The sequence below is a fragment of the Etheostoma spectabile genome, chromosome 12, assembly GCF_008692095.1.
Source record: "Etheostoma spectabile isolate EspeVRDwgs_2016 chromosome 12, UIUC_Espe_1.0, whole genome shotgun sequence".
NCBI lineage: Eukaryota > Metazoa > Chordata > Actinopteri > Perciformes > Percidae > Etheostoma > Etheostoma spectabile.
This window is the reverse complement of record NC_045744.1, coordinates 29310455-29318642: the sequence shown is the minus strand read 5'-3', so window position 1 is coordinate 29318642 and position 8188 is coordinate 29310455. Positions and strand designations below refer to the sequence as shown.

The window sequence follows — 8188 nt, the reverse complement described above, 5'->3', positions numbered from 1 at the left end:
TTTCTTCATTCCACTGACAAACACTGGACAAAGACCAAGCAACTTACAGCATTAATACTTTATTTCTAAAACCCCTGTTAAAAGAGTGTTAAAAACAACTAAAACTAAACAACAATAAAACTAATTACTAAGAGCTAAATGTTTTAAGAGTAAAGTATTTGTCAATTGTGCTCAGTGTTCTTTACAGTCCGTGGTGATGCTTATTGTAAGGATTGCCGGCTCCTGCCCGGGAAACGTAGGATCTTCCTTCCACTGGTCCGCGTTGCGTGTTGCGTTCCCACCTGGCTGGCACTGGGAAGGAAACAGGGAGAGAGCTATAATAATAATAATAATAATAATAATAATAATAATAATAATAATAATAATAATAAAAACATGCAAACATTAAAACACATGGCATAAGTCATCACATCAGAAACATTACAGAAATCATCATGCAATTACATTTATCAGTCAAAGTCCACTTCTGACATAGACAACAGGGTTGAAGTTTTACAAGCTTTTTTATAAAATAAATCCAGACGGAAAATAAACTGTAAAAATGGCCTCAGGGCCCAGAGGGTTAACTGAACACCACATACCTTGTATTTTTGAGTGAGATTTTCCCACTTTTTGGATGCCTGTTGGCCTGTTACTTTTCCAAACAACCCCATTTCTTTTGTCAGTTTCCTGTATCATAACCAACAAAAATGTACATGTACATTAACATGAATGAATTGCAAATGATCACAATACAGTAACAGTTCCAATACAATGATAATGAATGTCTACAACAAACGCATGACTCACTCCCATTGTTGCTTTACAGCGTTTTTCAATCTCAGAAACCGTGATTCATTTTGTGCCCGAAATGTGATGAGCTGGCGGGTTTCATCTGGCGTCCCTTTGTGATATAGCACGATAAAATGTACAGTAAATCAACGAAACATAATACTTTTTGTTTCCCCTTCCCTACGACAAATGTACTAGTAATAGTGTACTACGTTATGCAAAGCTTGCATCATCAGCACGCTAGTGATTTTTAACAATGTAGGAATTAAGTATATTTGTACAGGACTGTATAGACCAAAAAACAAGACTGTCATAACTTTTAAATCAATTATTTAAGCCGAAAATACTTTTACATTTATGGGTCTCTCTGGTCGATGCGGCAGCCATTGTTGCTTGCTGTACAATAGCCCTTGTTTACAAGTAAGCTCGCGTCCTCACTTGGTTTCAAGGGGTATACACCCCTTTGTCTTAGCCCTACCCCTCGTTCGAAAAGAGTATTGGGACAGCACTAGTTCCCGCGTGAACGCGCAAAAACAAGGGTAAGGGGTAGGGGTAAGATTGAGAAATGAGATTCAGCCTTTGTCTTTTATCCCTTTTTATGGTTTGTTTTTAAATGTTAAAGGGGTGCCAGCCAGGTCTCTCTCCTGACGTATAAGATAGTCTTAGTCCAGTTAAAGGTGTATATTTGTTGTATTTTGTATGTAGAGTAAAGATCAAACCACACGAGTGCACATATAAAAATGTACAACCTAAACACACTAAAAGATAAACCCAGCAAAACACCACACACAATTAAAGATTACAATCAAATGTTCATGTATTTAACACAAAAGATTAAGCAAAACACTCAATAGTCCCATAGAAAAACTGTATTGTCAAATAATAACAGAATAAAGAAAGTCCACAAAAATCTCCACCTCTGGTTTTATCTTAGTTCGTTTTGGAGTAAAACCGAAAAAGAAATAATTTCATCTCAAGGCATCTTTTAGTCCGACCGTACATGCAACAGAAAGTAACGACATTTCATGTAAAGTAAGAATGAACACATACAGACTTTTACCGGACATTCACACCGCCACCGACTTGAGCGTCTAAAGTTATCAGAAGTTATTCATTTTCAATGGAAGCCGGCTTCTCAAAGCTGCAAGGAGCGGCAAATCTGTCAGCGTTGCATTTTGGGCATGTTGAGCGTCAATCAGAAAGTTGACATTTTTTAACTTTATGGTAATGAGCTATGATGCGGTGCAGCGGCTAACGCCAGCCGCCAATCGGAATATAGACGTCCTTTGTGCTGGCTGATACTGGACCAATTAACAATACAACTTCTGTCGCTATACACTCACCTATAGGATTATTAGGAACACCATACTAATACTGTGTTTGACCCCCTTTCGCCTTTAGAACTGCCTTAATTCTACGTGGCATTGATTCAACAATGGAGATTTGTGGGATGCACATCCAGGGCACAAAGCTCCCGTTCCACCACATCCCAAAGATGCTCTATTGGGTTGAGATCTGGTGACTGTGGGGGCCATTTTAGTACAGTGAACTCATTGTCATGTTCAAGAAACCAATTTGAAATGATTCAAGCTTTGTGACATGGTGCATTATCCTGCTGGAAGTAGCCATCAGCGGATGGGTACATGGTGGCCATAAAGGGATGGACATGGTCAGAAACAATGCTCAGGTAGGCCGTGGCATTTAAATCATGCCCAATTGGGACTAAGGGGCCTAAAGTGTGCCAAGAACATCCCCCACACCATTACACTACCGCCACCAGCCTGCACAGTGGTAACAAGGCATGATGGATCCATGTTCTCATTCTGTTTACGCCAAATTCTGACTCTACCATCTGAATGTCTCAACAGAAATCGAGACTCATCAGACCAGGCAACATTTTTCCAGTCTTCAACTGTTCAATTTTGGTGAGCTCTTGCAAACTGTAGCCTCTTTTTCCTATTTGTAGTGGAGATGAGTGGTACCCGGTGGGGTCTTCTGCTGTTGTAGCCCATCCACCTCAAGGTTGTGCGCGTTGTGGCTTCACAAATGCTTTGCTGCATAGCTCGGTTGTAATGAGTGGTTATTTCAGTCAAAGTTGCTCTTCTATCAGCTTGAATCAGTCGGCCCATTCTCTTCTGACCTCTAGCATCAACAAGGCATTTTTGCCCACAGGACTGCCGCATACTGGATGTTTTTCCCTTTTCACAGCCTTCTTTGTAAACCCTAGAAATGGTTGTGTGTGAAAATCCCAGTAATTGAGCAGATTGTGAAATACTCAGACCGGCCCGTCTGGCAACAACAACCAGGCCAAGCTCAAAATTGCTTAAATCACCTTTCTTTCCCATTTTGACATTCAGTTTGGAGTTCAGGAGATTGTTTTGACCAGGACCACACCCCTATATGCATTGAAGCAACTGCCATGTGATTGGTTGATTACATAATTGCATTAATGAGAAATTGAACAGGTGTTCCTAATAATCCTTTAGGTGAGTGTTTATGTAATTTATAAAGGTTAGTGTCAGTGTATTGGCCGTGGCTGCGTGTGCTTCTCCCGGTCGAACAGAGAATGTCGCCACGTCAGAGCAACCAATGCGTCAAAAAGCTTCCCCGTACATTTTGACAAGCGTCCTTTGCGGGGCGGCCAGAGCTTTTTTGCAGCTCAAGTCGGTGGCGGTGTGTACGCCAGTCAAGTAGTCAGTCAGTCAGTCCGGAGTTTAGTGGGAGTAATGGGTGGAAATCCGATGCTAGTGAACAGCTGAGTGATTGAAGTGGCGTGATCCGGAGTTTTCAGGTAGGCTGATCGGTCTGAACGAGGGTTAACAGAGCCGTCAGTAGCAATCTAGACAAACGTGTTATGTTAAGGGATGAAAACGACCTTTACTTTCACTGCTGCGCAACTGAGCTGTAGCTCCACCTACCTATGACTTCCCCTTTGTCTTGGTCCACTCAAACCTCATCCAAGGAAGGACTCTCTCTCCTTTTTGTCTTGAAGGGGCGGTTCCGCTGCACTAGAACAGCTGATGCAACTGGGGACCTCTTCCAAGTTGTCACAGAGGGTGTAAATGTAAATGTGCTGTATTTTATATAGCACTTTTCTAGTCTTAACTACTCGAAGCGCTTTTACATAGTACAGGAACCATTCACCGTTCACACATATTTATACACTGGCCGAGGCTGCTGTACAAGGCGCCACCTGCTCATCAGATAAACACACATTCACACTCCAATGGCGCAGCATCGGGGGCAACTCAGGGTTCAGTGTCTTGCCCAAGGACACTTCAACATGGGATTGAACCACCAGCCTTCCAATTGGCAGGCAACCGCTCTACCACTGATCCAAGGGTAGCCCAGCTAACAATTTTTGATTCCCAAAATGTTCTGGGAATATTTGTTTTTGGTTGCGGGAACGCTTCCTGAAGGTTAGGTTTGGTTGTGTGTTGGTTGTCTTTAGGTTATATTTTGGGTAATTGGAAACTTTTCTTAACGTTACCAGAACATTCTCTAAAAGTGGCCATTGAGCATGCATTTGGCATTGTAAAGTCAAAGTTCAGGGGGCTGAAGTGTCTGCACATGAAGAACGTGGCAAACATCAGTGCAGCAGTCACAACATGTTGCATTGTACACAATTGTTTAGATTCTGGCGTAATGAAGATGAGCAGGCTCTTCAACAGGAAATGGGGGTTCAACACCTACCACAGCCCAACAACCATGATGCCTCTCATAACAGAGACCTGATTTGTGCCCACCTTTACGGATAAGATTCACTATAGTTTACAGTCATACACCCTTTTTTCCCCTCTTTCATTTAAGTTTTTGTGAGCTGGTGTGCAGTATGCCACAGGGTGATGTGATGCATCTTGGGTCAAATCCCAAGTTCAAAGTGGTAATACAATGTTGCAATGTTTTAAATGGCTCTAAGGAGGGTTGCAGAAAAAGTATAATGGTCATTATAACCGATTTAATGACTTCAACTTTGAGACTGTTACCTTGCAGCTTTAACCCTAAGGCATTTTGATGCCTCTACATCATCAAGACTTCTGTGCCTCCGAGTGGCAGCACATGGTTACTGGGTGGTACGAACCCAGGCTAAATCAGCATCGTGGGAGTGTTTCACCACTGGGAATGTGATCCATCTAACCACTGCTCATTTTTTGTTGTTCAAGTTTCTTCATGTATCAATAAGACAGCCACATAATATCATTTAACATCATTTATTTTTAGTGATTCTGTCAGCAACCCAATCATTTCTTGTTGCTGCTTTCCAATTTCTTTCAGTTGGGTAAAGATTTGACCCATGCAGGTTACCATCTTCTTTTCATGTGACCTCCTTTTTATCTTTTAGGAGTCTCCACCTTGTCACTTCTGGCCTTACCAGTGATTCCAACGCAGCCGTCCCTCTCTCAGCATGGGACTGCTAGGTATCATGGAATGATGGGCTCTTTTTTTGTGCGGTACTTTTTGTAGTGAGGATGGCAGTTGAGGGACCAGGTTGGTTTTCTTCGTTCTCGGTTGGATAAATAACTTCTGAGGGAGTTTAACTGGGGAGGAATGGTAATGGATTTTGACTGGGGAAGAGTGATGTGGACATAATGGTGCCGGGGGTTGCACTCCCTACTCCTGAGCCACCAATCATTTGCTGAAAAAAAGGACAGTTTTAGATAAAATCAAGAAAAGCATAAATAGTTATTTTACTACTTTTCAGAAAGTCCCTATAACGTTTAAGATGTACATACAGAGCAAGAACTTACCAGGTAATAGTCCCATCTGATAATCTTATCCAGTGTGAATGTGTATGCTCTGTCTGTGAAAGCATGTTCCAGTATTTTTGTAAATTGTTGTAGATGTGGGTGTATTGTCTGGTCAGCTCCAGTAGCAGCAATGTAATTCTGTGTGTGAATTATGATAAACAATGCAGTGTTGTTAAAAGCATTATTATATTCTAATCCTTAGATTGCAAAATAATTCACTGTACCTGTCTGGGATTCTGGCTGTGGGGATGAAAATGGATGGAAGCTGCCTGAAGAGGATGACTGCTGTGGTGGGCTGGTTTCAGGAGTAGGGCTCGGTGTGACGGTTGCTGGAGCGTTGGTCAGGATGACAGAATTGCCCTGAGAATTAGGCAGTCCAGTGACAAAATCCAGAGCGATATGGGACCAGGGCCGACCGGAACTGGAAGGGGGCAGAGCAGACCGGCGGGCGGTTAATGGGATGGTTTGGCGCTGGCACATACCTCACAGGTGGTCACAAAATCCCAGCAGCCCTTCTCCGCAGTGTCCCACCAAAACTGTTGGCGGAGTAGGAACAACATTCTAGCCACGCCTCCCACTGAAGGACCTGGGAACGGACACAAAGGAGAACGTAGAGGCAATTGGCGGGTCCAGTACCGGGGTTGGGGTCGGCGGACTGGGCAGGATGGACGGCAGACTCCATTTCCCAGGCCAGGGAGGCCACAATACAAGAACGGGGGAGGATGTAATCAGGCGGGTTCCTAGGGTCATCAGGAGAGTGGAGACAAGACAGCATGTCAGGCTTGGTGTTCCGGGACCCAGAACGGTAGAACAGGGTAAAGTGGAACCGGTTAAAAAACAGGGCCCACCTAGCCTGGTGGGAGTTTAGTATTTTGTGCTGGATGAGGGAGAGGTTCTTATGGTCTGTCCAAACAAGGAAGGATTGTTGGGCACCCTACAGCCAGTGTCTCCACTCCTCCAAAGCTAACTGGACAGCTACCAGCTCCCGGTCCCCCACGCTGTAGTTGCATTCAGTGGGGGTAAGGGGTCTGGGGAAAAAAAGCACAGGGATGAAGTTTCTGGTCTGAGGAGGAGAGTGGCCCCCACCCCCAAGTCCAAGGCGTCCACCTCCACCATGAACTGAAGGGAAGGCTCAGGGTTAGTGAGGATAGGGGCAGAGGTAAACATTGACTTGAGGAGGGAAAAGGCTGCTGCGGTTTCTGGAGACTAGACAAAGGGGACCGAAGGGGAGGTGAGACGGGTGAGCGGGGCGGCTACCGCGCTGTAATTATGGATAAACCGCCGAAAGAAATTGGCAAAGCCAAGAAAACTTTTCACCTATTTAACCGATGTAGAACGTGCCAGTCAACAACAGCTTGTTTGCCAACCCAGTCACGTTGCCTGGACCAAAACAGGGACGCTACATAAAAGGTTGTTATAACTTGCATTAAACCTTCAATAATACCCACATGCGTCACATCGCCTGAAAGCTTAGACTCTCAGGATTTGGATAAGACCACTTTCAAAACATACCATGATATAAGGAGGTGAATAATTGCAATTGATTTGTCATAACACTGAAAAGGACAGCAGCAATCAAAGTGTGCTAACTTACCTTCATGTTATTCCCTTTATCCAGTTCTGCAAAATTGTCCCAAAATTCTTTTTTTCATGATCACAACGTAAACACGGTAAAAAGTAAATGTAAATGTGCTGTATTTATATAGCGCTTTTCCAGTCTTAACAACTACTCAAAGTGCTTTTACATCTACAGGATACATTCACCATTCACACACTTTCATACACTGCGGCCGGGGCTGCCGTACAAGGTGCCACCTGCTCATCAGATAAACACTCACACACATTCACACTCCGATGCGCAGCACCGGGGGCAACTCGGGGTTCAGTGTCTTGCCCAAGGACACTTCGGCAATGACTGCAGGGGCGGGGATCAAACCACCAACCTTCCGATTGGCAGGCAACCGCTCTACCACTGAGCCACAGCCGCCCCAGTAGTTCACCTCCGCACAAATTTTCCAACATCCTTCCTCAAGCAAGAAGCCTAACTCTGAATTTGTGTCAACGTTGTTCTGCAAAGTCTTACGAATCAAACAAGACCTCTCATGAGCCAATCTGTTCCTGGGATGCTGAGATTAACAGCTTGGAAGCCAATGATGTCTGGGCATTCAATTTGGACCACCCTCGTTTCGATTGACAGTTATTTCAACCAGTAGCAATATCATGAGACCTTCCTATTTCGACGAATCCAACAATACGTGATAATATCCCATAGGAGTAGGGCGTGACCTAGTATAGCCGTGCGTAATAGCTATAAAATCTGTGCGTAAACCGTGCGCTCTCGCAGACATCCATTGTAGAGCATTGGTGCGCGTATTGTTTGTAAACAGAGCGACTTTTTATTGATTTCATTACTAGTGGAAAACATTATTACACAGTTGTAAAGATGTTTGGAGGAAAGAACTGGTTCACGGCAGAGGAGGCAGCTGCTATTTTGGTCGAAAGACCAAATTAAATAATTTCCTCTTCTGAAAGTGAAGTTTCCATGGACTCTGAAATGGAAAAGGATTTTCTGGACGGAAGGGACCCTGATCTTGAATTGTAAGTTTATACATAACGTATTGATTACTTTATCAGAAAGTATTTATTACATAATTATACATTACATTCGT

The 8188-nt window shown here is 43.7% G+C and overlaps 1 long non-coding RNA gene across 1 annotated transcript in view; it reads left to right on the top strand.

Annotated features, from left to right (window-relative positions):
* LOC116699362 (uncharacterized) overlaps nucleotides 1-5846 on the top strand; it is an 11137-nt gene extending 5291 nt beyond the window's left edge. The window contains exons 2-3 of the long non-coding RNA XR_004334415.1: nucleotides 1155-1159; nucleotides 5699-5846. This is a non-coding gene — a long non-coding RNA (uncharacterized LOC116699362). The remainder of the gene's footprint in view (nucleotides 1-1154; nucleotides 1160-5698) is intronic.
* The last annotated feature ends 2342 nt before the right edge of the window (nucleotides 5847-8188 follow it).